At 48.8% G+C, this 9628-nt stretch overlaps 2 long non-coding RNA genes across 2 annotated transcripts; both read right to left on the bottom strand.

The window, feature by feature from the left end:
* Positions 1–3914: 3914 nt before the first annotated feature.
* Positions 3915–6113, bottom strand: LOC113931024. Its single transcript, XR_003522655.2, has 3 exons — positions 5647–6113; positions 5430–5558; positions 3915–4503 (listed from the first exon to the last, which is right to left on the bottom strand). It is a non-coding gene; the product is annotated as an uncharacterized LOC113931024 (long non-coding RNA).
* A 628-nt stretch (positions 6114–6741) lies between these two features.
* LOC113931023 lies at positions 6742–8683 on the bottom strand. The gene is made up of 4 exons (XR_003522654.1): positions 8492–8683; positions 8197–8354; positions 7659–8072; positions 6742–7005 (listed from the first exon to the last, which is right to left on the bottom strand). It is a non-coding gene; the product is annotated as an uncharacterized LOC113931023 (long non-coding RNA).
* Positions 8684–9628: the final 945 nt, after the last annotated feature.

Raw genomic sequence — 9628 nt, 5'->3', positions numbered from 1 at the left:
TCTCAACAGTATATTCAAAGTGCTTTAAAAGATTGTGAATTGTGTAAGACTGTTGAATCACAGACCTGTACCTCTGAAACAAGTAATACATTATATGTTAAAAAAAAAAAAGATAGTAGGAAGGGGAAATCGGAGGGGGAGACAGACCATGCGAGACTATGGACTCTGAGAAACAAACTGAGGGTTCTAGAGGGGAGGGGGGGTGGGGAGAGGGGTTAGCCTGGTGATGGGTATTAAGGAGGGCACGTACTGCATGGAGCACTGGGTGTCGTATGCAAACAATGAATCATGGAACACTACATCAAAAACTAATGATGTATGGTGATTAACATAACATAATAAAATAAAATTTTAAAAAAGATTGTTAACTGATGAAAATGCGTGAAGGCTTTGCTCACAATTGTCGAAATTGTTCTGAAGTCTCTGATAAATAAAACAAGGCTTGGGTTTACATCGTTTAAATGACAGATTCTTTTAGAGTGCCTTTGATTTTCTGCGAAATGGCACCAAGACCAGCAAGCAACCATTTTGTAGAACTATTTAGAACAGGGCAGGGAGGCCTTGTTTGGAAGAGCAAAAAGACAAGGGGGAAAAGAACCCCTCCCAAGTCCTTCTTAGAATAGAATAGAAATCACCCTCAAGAGCTAAGCCTTCCCCCAACCCACCCAGGGCAATGCTTATCTCCCGCCGTGTTGATGTCATGATTGACAGTAACAGTGCCAAACTTTATTGGAAAAACCGCACCCTTGCCGTGAGAACTCACAGGTCTTCTGTCGGCATTCAAGCCGTGCTGACCACAATGTGATTTTAATAAACAGGACATCAACATTGGATGGATTTTTATAACTATGAAGCTGCTGTCCACTTTATACCAAGGTGGTGGGAAAAATGCAAGGTATGTCTGTTAGCCTGAAGTGGCCGGCTGAGACTTTGGAGGAGCAGTCATTCAACACACAGTTACTGAGCACCTACTATGTGCCGGTAGGCCCTGAGCTGGGATTCAGCAGTGAACAAGACAGAGCCCTCCTCATGGAGCACAAAGTCTAGTGTAGACGCCAAGGAACACATTCACTGTGGCTCTCGTCAGTGCTGTGACCGAAAAGCACAGAATATATGAATGCAGGGGAAGTGTTCTAGGGGAACATGAGATTTAAGGGGAAATTTCTAGGATCTGTCCTCAAGCCTCCTTAAGCGTCACCATGTGGCAATTCAGTGAGAATACTGCATCGGGCCAAGAAAGGAAGTACAAAATAACAAGATGGTGTCTTAGTCTGTTTGGGCTGTTAACAATATGCCATAAACTGGGCGGCTTATATACAGCAGAAATTCTTTTCTCACAGTTCTGGAGGCTGGAAGTCCGAGATCAAGTCTCCAGCAGATTCGGTGTCTGGTGAGAGCCTGCTTTCTGGTTCATAGATGATGCCTTTTCACTGTGTCCCCATAGGGTAGGAGGAACTCGCTCCAGCTTCTTTTATAAGAGCACTAATCCCATTCATGAGGGCTCCACCCTCATGACATACGCACCTCCCAAAAGCCCCGCCTCCTAATACCCTCAACATTGGGGTTAGAAGTTCAACATAACGAATTTTGTGGGGAGACAAACATTCAGTCCCTAGCTTACAGCATGGCGAAGCGGTAAAGAAAATCACAACAAGCATCCTCAATAAGTGCTGGGTGTTAAGTCCCATCTGCCCCATTGACCATTGTTCCCCTTAAGTCTTGTTACTGTTCTCTACCCAGCCCTTCTCTGCCCCCGGAGATCTGTATCAACTAGGACCATCTTCCAACCCCTTTGTGCAAGGGCCGCCTAAATTTGTTTTAAAAGAGTGCCATCTTCTGGCCAAATACTGCTGTTTCAAAGGAAAGCCTGAAGTATTCAAGAGTTTCGTGCTTGGGGAAACTAAGAGGTGTCACCTCCAGCCAGAATTTCTTCCAGACACATTTGTCTGTGCTCTCTTACTTCCCAGTTGCTACGTGCAACAGAAACATTTACTGTTTAATATCCACAGCCTTTCCTCTGCCCAAATCCCCCAGGAAGAGATTTTTTTGTTAGAACGGCGTGGTTGCTCGGCTTCTATTGTGTCTGTCTGGATACTGGGTGGGAGCCGAGAGAGGTGGAAGGAATTACTTTGACCTTAGTTGGGGCAGGGAACTCATCCAGGAAAAGCAGGAGAGAGGGCTGCGGGGGCGGGGGGGGGAGAGAAGAGAAAGTTCTAGAAAGTCAAACTGGGGCTCTGGAATGCAGCTGGAGAGAAGGGGTTTGCAAAAGCTGCCTTGACCACCTAGGAACACAGAAAGTGAGGAGGGTTTTTAGGAAGTCTGGCTAAGAGTTGTGTGGTACAGTAAGGATCTACACTATTCTTTACACTTTGGGGGGCTAAATCGTGTTTCTTTTAGATACTATATTGTACTGGGACCACCTTAGAGGTCCCCCAGCCTATATTATTCTGGGCTATATAAATTCAGAGAACATATGGTTAATAGTGCCTGGCATCCTGAACTGTGCCTAAGAGTCCGGTAGTTCCAGTTAATGGGATCTCAGACAAACTAAAGAGAAGGACCTCAGCCACCGTGCCCTGGAAAGATGACATCTAAGCTGGTAAACTGTGCACCCCAGGCTGGATATACACTAAATAGATCTCACAGTGAATTAGATTTATATTAAGAACAAGAGGTCTTCTTGCCCATGATGTGTCTTCAGCTGACTACCGTGGCCCATTATATCAGCATCAACCAGTAAACATGAGAAGTGCAGATGTGGGGCCCCTAGGTGGGCCTAAAGAGGCTGCCAGTGTTAGATGGGCTTTGTATTTATCAGAGCAGGCCAAAATGTGCATCCTAAAGCCAAGTTCACTGGGAGGTGGGGGTAGGGGTTGCATTGAGACACGCTAAAGGCAGATCAGCTTCTCTGACAAACCAACCACCTTGGCTATGTCTGCCATTTTAATTCTGTGGGCTGTATTCGTTTTCTATCCTTCCTATCCCAAATGAACACAAACTCAGTGGTTTAAAACAGCACAAACTTAATATCTTACAGTTCCGGAGGTCAAAAGTTTTTTTGTTTTGTTTTCAAAGATTTTATTTATTTATTTGACAGAGAGAGACAACAGCGAGAGAGGGAACACGAGCAGGGGGAGCGGGAGAGGGAGAAGCAGGCTCCCCGCCGAGCAGGGAGCCCGATGCGGGGCTCGATCCCAGGACCCTGGGACCATGACCTGAGCCGAAGGCAGACGCCTAACGACTGAGTCACCCAGGCGCCCTCCGGAGGTCAAAAGTTTGAAATGAGCGTTACAGGGTTAAAATCAAGGTGTCAACAGAGCTGGTTACTTCTCAAAGCTCCAGGGGAGAAACTATTCCTTGCCTCTTGCAGCTTCTAGAGGTTGCCAGCATGCTTGGTTCGTGCCAGATCACTCCAGTCTCTTGCTACCATGGACACATCACCTCCTCCTCAACTTTTGCCCTCCCAACTCCCTCTTATGGAGGATACTTGTGTTAATAATTGGGCCCACCTCGATAATCCTGGGCTGTCTCCCCATTTTACAATCCTTAACTTAATCATACCTGTAGGGTCCCTTTTGCCATGGAAGGTAATATATTCTTCGTTCTGGGGTTAGGACATGAGCCTCTTTGTCAGTGTCATTATTCAACCTACCGCATGGGCCTTAATGTTCTTGAAAACCAAGAATTAAAAGCCAGCATTGCTTGGTCCTCAAATTCCTGCTCTTTCAGGTGCCTGAATCTGGAGTAGCAAGTGGAACATTTCATGATTTAAAAACATATGAGCTGGGGCGCCTGGGTGGCTCAGTCGTTGAGCGTCTGCCTTCAGCTCAGGTCGTGATCCCAGGGTCCTGGGATCGAGCCCCACGTCGGGCTCCCTGCTTAGCGGGGAGCCTGCTTCTCCCTCTCCTCCCAGCTCATGCTCGCTCTCGTTCTGTCTCTCTCTCAAATAAATAAATAAAATAGTTTAAAAAAAGAAGAGGAAGACTGGTTGGGATTGGCAGTCTATGACATCGTAGTTCAGAATGGCCAGGCACAGTGAGGTCGGGGTCTTTGAAGTGAGTTTTGATGAGCAAGCTGTTAGTCTGGAGAGATAGGCTATTGTTGGCAGTTCAAAGTTTTGTATTCCAGGAACAAGTCTTTCCTGGGACAAGAAGCCAAGTTGTTTTGACTGGCTCCTGTATGATTCAGCTCAGGGCCAGGAAAGCAGGTCGGTTTCAGTTCTTAGATTTAACACAGAACTGAGAATACTCAGGATTGCGACACGCACATTTTTATTTCTTGGCCTTAAGAACTGTCTTTAGAAACAGATTCCTTGTAAAGTCATCTTCCTTTGCAGACGAGCATGCGTGTTAAGAGCTCGGGTCTCTGGGGCCAGCTGGGCCTGGATTTGAATCTTGGTACCTGAGCATGCTTTTTCTTATCTGCTCAGTGGAGCTCTTCAATGGTTCGGAGCGTTCATTAGGGTAATGCTGGTGAAAGCTGTTAGTGACGACACATGGTAGCCTTAAGAAGAAAAAGAAGATTCGAGATCACAGTTTGTGGTCTATGATGACTCTGACTTCTAAAATACACCTTGAATTACTTCTTTCCTCTACTATCACCTCTCTGGTTGTCTCCTGCCCAAATGTCCAGGTGTCTCCTCTGCCATACCACCCCCAGTAGCCTGAGCGATCTTTTCAAAAATGCAAGTCTGGTCCTGTCAGTCGGGGCTCAAGTCCCCCCAGTAGCTGCTGGTTGCACTTTGGATAAGACCACATATGGCGGCTCAGAAGGCCTTGTCTGCTCTTTTCCCTGCCTGCTTCCCTAACCATGCCTCAAGCCACTCTTCTGTCCCTCAGAATCTTCCAGCCATCTAGCTCTGCATATAAATCCTCAGATATATCTAGTCCTTTTCTGTCTCAGCTTCCCCTCTCTAGAAGGTTCTCTTCTGTAATCTTCACGTGGCTAAATCCTTTGGGTCACTGATGATATATCATTTCCTCAGTGATGCCTTTCCTCACAATCCCTTTCTCACAATTCGTTCTCCAGCATAATCTTTCATTGTCTTCCCTTTCCCTACCTAAAACTTTGAAATCACACATGTGTTTAAGTGATGTTTAATCTCTCCCCCAATGATAGGCGCCATCACAAATAGGGTGTATGTGTGCAGAGACCTGGGGGCCATCAGCCTTCTGGGCAGAGAGACAGGGTCTTGGGTGGCTGGAGCCCCCAAGCCACTCACTTCCAGGCATGGTGTTACCTTAGCCATTTACCTAATGTGCCACACAGATGCAATCATTTTCCCCCCACTGTGTCATTTGTGAAAAGCACAGGCTTAAGCCAGTATTTTCAGCACACATCGAGATATAAGCAAGCAAGGATCAAGAATCATCATTAATATTCACATTTTCCTAAGCAATATCACTTGCAGGAGAAAAATTAAAACCCACTGTCATTTCCCTGGACCACAATTTCATATGGTCCCTGGCATCATCATGGTAATGACATAGCTTCAAACGTATCCAGCCACAAATTCAAGTTTGCTGCTCTTCAATTATTTTACTTCCATTGCAACATGCCTTCAAAAGAAGGAATTTAAATGAGCCAATTAGTAACCGGAGGTCAGTCTGGAAGAAATAATTGACAGGAGCAGGTCTCAGATCTCACCAGGGCTCCTTGGATTTAAACTGGAATCTAAGAGAGAAGCATTTATCCATTATTTATTTCACTCGATCATTTATGACATGCCCAGTCTTGAGGGGAAGCCGGGTATCCGGCTGAAATACAAAATTAACAAATTAAAATTAGCAAGGACAGAAAGGAACAAATCCAGTCTCAAACCGCACCCCTCCCCTGCCCCCCGCTCGCTTCAAGGGCTGGGGCAGACACTGGCCATATCCAAGAAGGGTGCCCCTGGCTTCTCCAAGTTAGGCCAACCTTCTCCTCGCATGAAGCCATCCACGGTAGACATTTCTGGTTGGGTAAAGAAAGAAGACAGCATTGGGGACGATATGAGGGTTGTTTAGCATGAGATGAGTGCTTTTAAGCACTCTGCAGATAACAATCCTTCATGGACGAATGTCCAGAAAAACCAGCTCTGCACGGCTGGTCCCTCAGAGACAGGAAGGAGCCGATGCGCGGTGTAAGGTTGTCTCCTCAGGCAGAGGCAACATGGTGGGGTGGCCAGGATGAGCAAAGGGCAACAGCCTTGGTGACCAGGAAATGCTCAGAGGGAAAGGTGGCCTTTCCATGCAAGGTGGAAAGCCATTCTCAGTCTGGGTTTATAGGATGTCTGGTTGGGTGGCGGGGGGGGGGGGGGCGCGGTTCGCAGAAGAGAACAATAGGAAATCGGAATCCAGGACAGGGCACGTTTTCAGGCTCAGGCAAGAGGGCCCCGCCTACACGGAACAGAGACTGGGCCTCTGGCAGAATTCCCAGGGGGCTGCTGATGGTTACAGGACCTGTTCCCTAAGGCAAACCCATCTTTGTCAGAGGATGGGGTTTGGACCCACTCAGGCCAGTGGTCTGCATCGGGCACTTTAATTTCCCTGTTCTCACCACCTCTCCCTACGAGGCCAGGGTATAGCTGGAACCCAGATGCTTCCAGTCTCTTACCCTTGCCTCCCAGCTCTACCCGACCTTTCATAACCCTGCTGAGGGCTGGACTTCTGAGTCCACCTGCCCTTGTCTCTAAGGGCCTTGGCTGACTCACCCGCCAGCCCCGCCTGGGCCCCTGCAGCTTCACCCTGCTCACCTGTCCAGGTGACTCTACCAAGCCAGGGGTTCTGTGTGATTGCCACTGCAAGCCTCGATGGGTCGGGGTCGGGCGGGGAGGGGGGGCAGCCTCACTGGCCCCACCGACTCTCCTCCCCTTGGCTTCTGGGAGAGGGACATTCTGGAGCTGAGCGGCTGAAGACAACATGTAGAAATTCTCCAGGCTGACAACAGGGGAGGCTGCCCAAGACAGAGGAAATAGTGCTGTCCGCAGGTCTAAGTCCCAAGGGAGGGTCGTCAGGTCACAGTCCGCTGGGTGGACAAAAGGCCAATAGAGCTTACTGTCGCCCTCCCCTGTCACGCATCTTTATTCTAGCTCAGCCATTTGCTTTTTCACTGAGCTTGCTTGCTTTCTTTCTTTCTTTTTCTCTTTCTTTCTTTCTTTCTTTCTTTTTCCTTTCTTTCTTTCTTTCTTTCTTTCTTTCAGATTTACTCATTTACTCGAGAGAGAGAGAGAGAGAGAGAGAGAGCCAGGGGAGGGGCAGAGGGAGAGAGAGAATCCCAAGCAGACTCCACACTGAGCGCAGAGCCCAACGCAGGGCCCGATCCCACGACCCCGAGATCACCACCTGAGCCAACCAAGAGTCAGATGCTCAACTGACTGCGCCACCCAGGCGCCCCTCACTGAGCTCTTTCAAACACGGAACACACCTTTCTGAGGTCAAGCCATGAAAAGCATCTTTTAGCATCCCCCTCCTGACCCCTGAGAAGCATGGGGCACATTGGGGGCCCTCTTCCTTCTGTCAGCGGGATCTGGGAAAAGGAGGAGGTAGCCCACTGAAAGGACACCCAGAGAAGGCCAGGGAGAGGCCTGAGGAAAAGCTGACGTTGAAGGGGCGGGTGGAGACAGGAGCCCGGAAAGTGAAGGGGAAGGAGTCAGAGGTCTCCCAACACGCTCCACTCACCTTGTGCGGATACGGCTCAGAAGCCCCTCTGCAGAGTAGATTTTCTTTCTGGGTTGGCCACCATTTGACAAAGCTTATCCACACCAGGGTATGACGTGCCAGGAATCCGCCTGGTGGGCTGGATGCGCGTTGTGAGAGACCCCTATCCAAGAGCCTTTCTGATGTAATAGTTCAGACAGCATGACCAACTAAAATAGGGACGCTTCAGGCCTTGGTCATTGTGTCCTTGCTGGAGGCCCTCAGATTCCCCACCTGGGCAGCAGTTGCCCTTTCCCGTGTCCAGCTACTTGTCTACCTTCTCCTCATCCATTTTCTGCTCACCTGCCATATTTTTGGGAGTCTCGAGTCTTGATTTTGCGCTTTGCTTTATTAACTTGATATTTACATATACAGCTGGATGTTGCCCCAAATCCTCTGGGAAGGAGCAGACAATAAGGAAATACATAAATAACAGAAGCAGATTGTTTAACCAGGTGTCGGAACACTGGACATCTAGACCGGAAATGTTTTCAGGAGACTTTAAGAAATAACTACTCACCTTCTAACATCAGGTTGTCGTCAGCACCGAAAAGCTGTAATAATGTAGCTTATGATGGATGATCAGAGTGAAGTCACGGTCGTCTGAGTATACTACTTGCAATGGTTCTCAGATATGTTTCTTTTAGGGATCACCGCCGTTTGTAATTGAGCAAGTATCTATGGAACATGTCACATGAAATGTTTGGATGTCTCAGGGTTCGTCCTCAGACATTACTCAATCCCAGCACTCCCCAAATCATATCACCAGCCCCAACCTGTCTCCTAAACTCTAACAGGTATGGTCAACAGTCTACCTGACATCCCCACTTGGATGTCCGTGGATATGTAACAGATGTCTCCGGTCTATTACACAAAACCGAGCGACCAGAGTTTCTGGCTTGGACGCGCTGCCCTGGCCTCCTAACCAGCCTCCTGCTCCCACACTTCCTGCCGAATAGCCTGCTTTCCAAACTGCAAAGTGAGTCACAGGCTGACTTCCCCAGGACGCTGACTCCAAGACAGAGATGTGTGCACAGGAAGTATTCTGGAGGATGCCCTTGGGCTCAATGCCTGGGAGGGAGGGAGGGAAACGGAACTGGGCGGAAGGTGAGGTTGAACTAGGCCCTCATTGCTGTAGGGGTGTCAGCTGATCCCATGGGAGCTCTGGAGCTGGGAGAGTCTTTTGTACCCCCTTCGGGCCCAGTCATTGGATGGGGGCTACCCCTGGGAAGGGACAGATCTTTGGGCCAGGGCGGTTTCTTCGGCCTACAGAGAGGGACACAGCCAGGAGCTGTCAGCTTCCCAACTTTCAGGGAGAATGAGTGCCCTCAGTCCCCAGAGAGAGATCTGGGTGGCACACCACGGTATCCGCTACAAACAACCCTTGTAAACATTTGCCAAACCTACGCCCCTACTAGGAACTCTCCAGTGGGTTGTCTTCACACTTAGAATAAAAGCCAGAGCCTTACTATGGCCTAAGACTTCCTACATGATCTGGCCCCCATCAGACTCTCCAACCTTATTTCCTGTCGCTAATTTCCTGTGACTGTTGGCTCCTGCCTCACCGGCCCCACTGCTTTTCCTCTGACGTTCCAATCCCACTCTCACCTTTGGGCCTTGCACTTGCTGTTGCTCCCGCCTGGAATGTTCTTCCCCCAAAGAACATCATTCCTCCTTCCCTTAGTCTACTTAGGACTCAGTGTCACTTTCTCAGCGAGGCCTCAGCGGACCACCCAGTCTACCGTAGCCACCCTCTGCCCACGTCACAACGTTTCCCTTCCCTTTGCTTACATTTCCTTGACAACACTCCTCTCCACCCACAGTGCCTCACGGTATTGACTGATTGATGGTTCACCCATTAGCATTTAAGTTCCATGAAGAGAGGGGCTGCCCCCGTTTTGGTCACAACTCTATTCCCAGCACCTAGGAAAAGACCTGGGAGAGATGGTATT

Source organism: Zalophus californianus, chromosome X (assembly GCF_009762305.2).
Source record: "Zalophus californianus isolate mZalCal1 chromosome X, mZalCal1.pri.v2, whole genome shotgun sequence".
Lineage (NCBI taxonomy): Eukaryota > Metazoa > Chordata > Mammalia > Carnivora > Otariidae > Zalophus > Zalophus californianus.
This window is presented reverse-complemented; position numbering and strand designations above follow the sequence as displayed.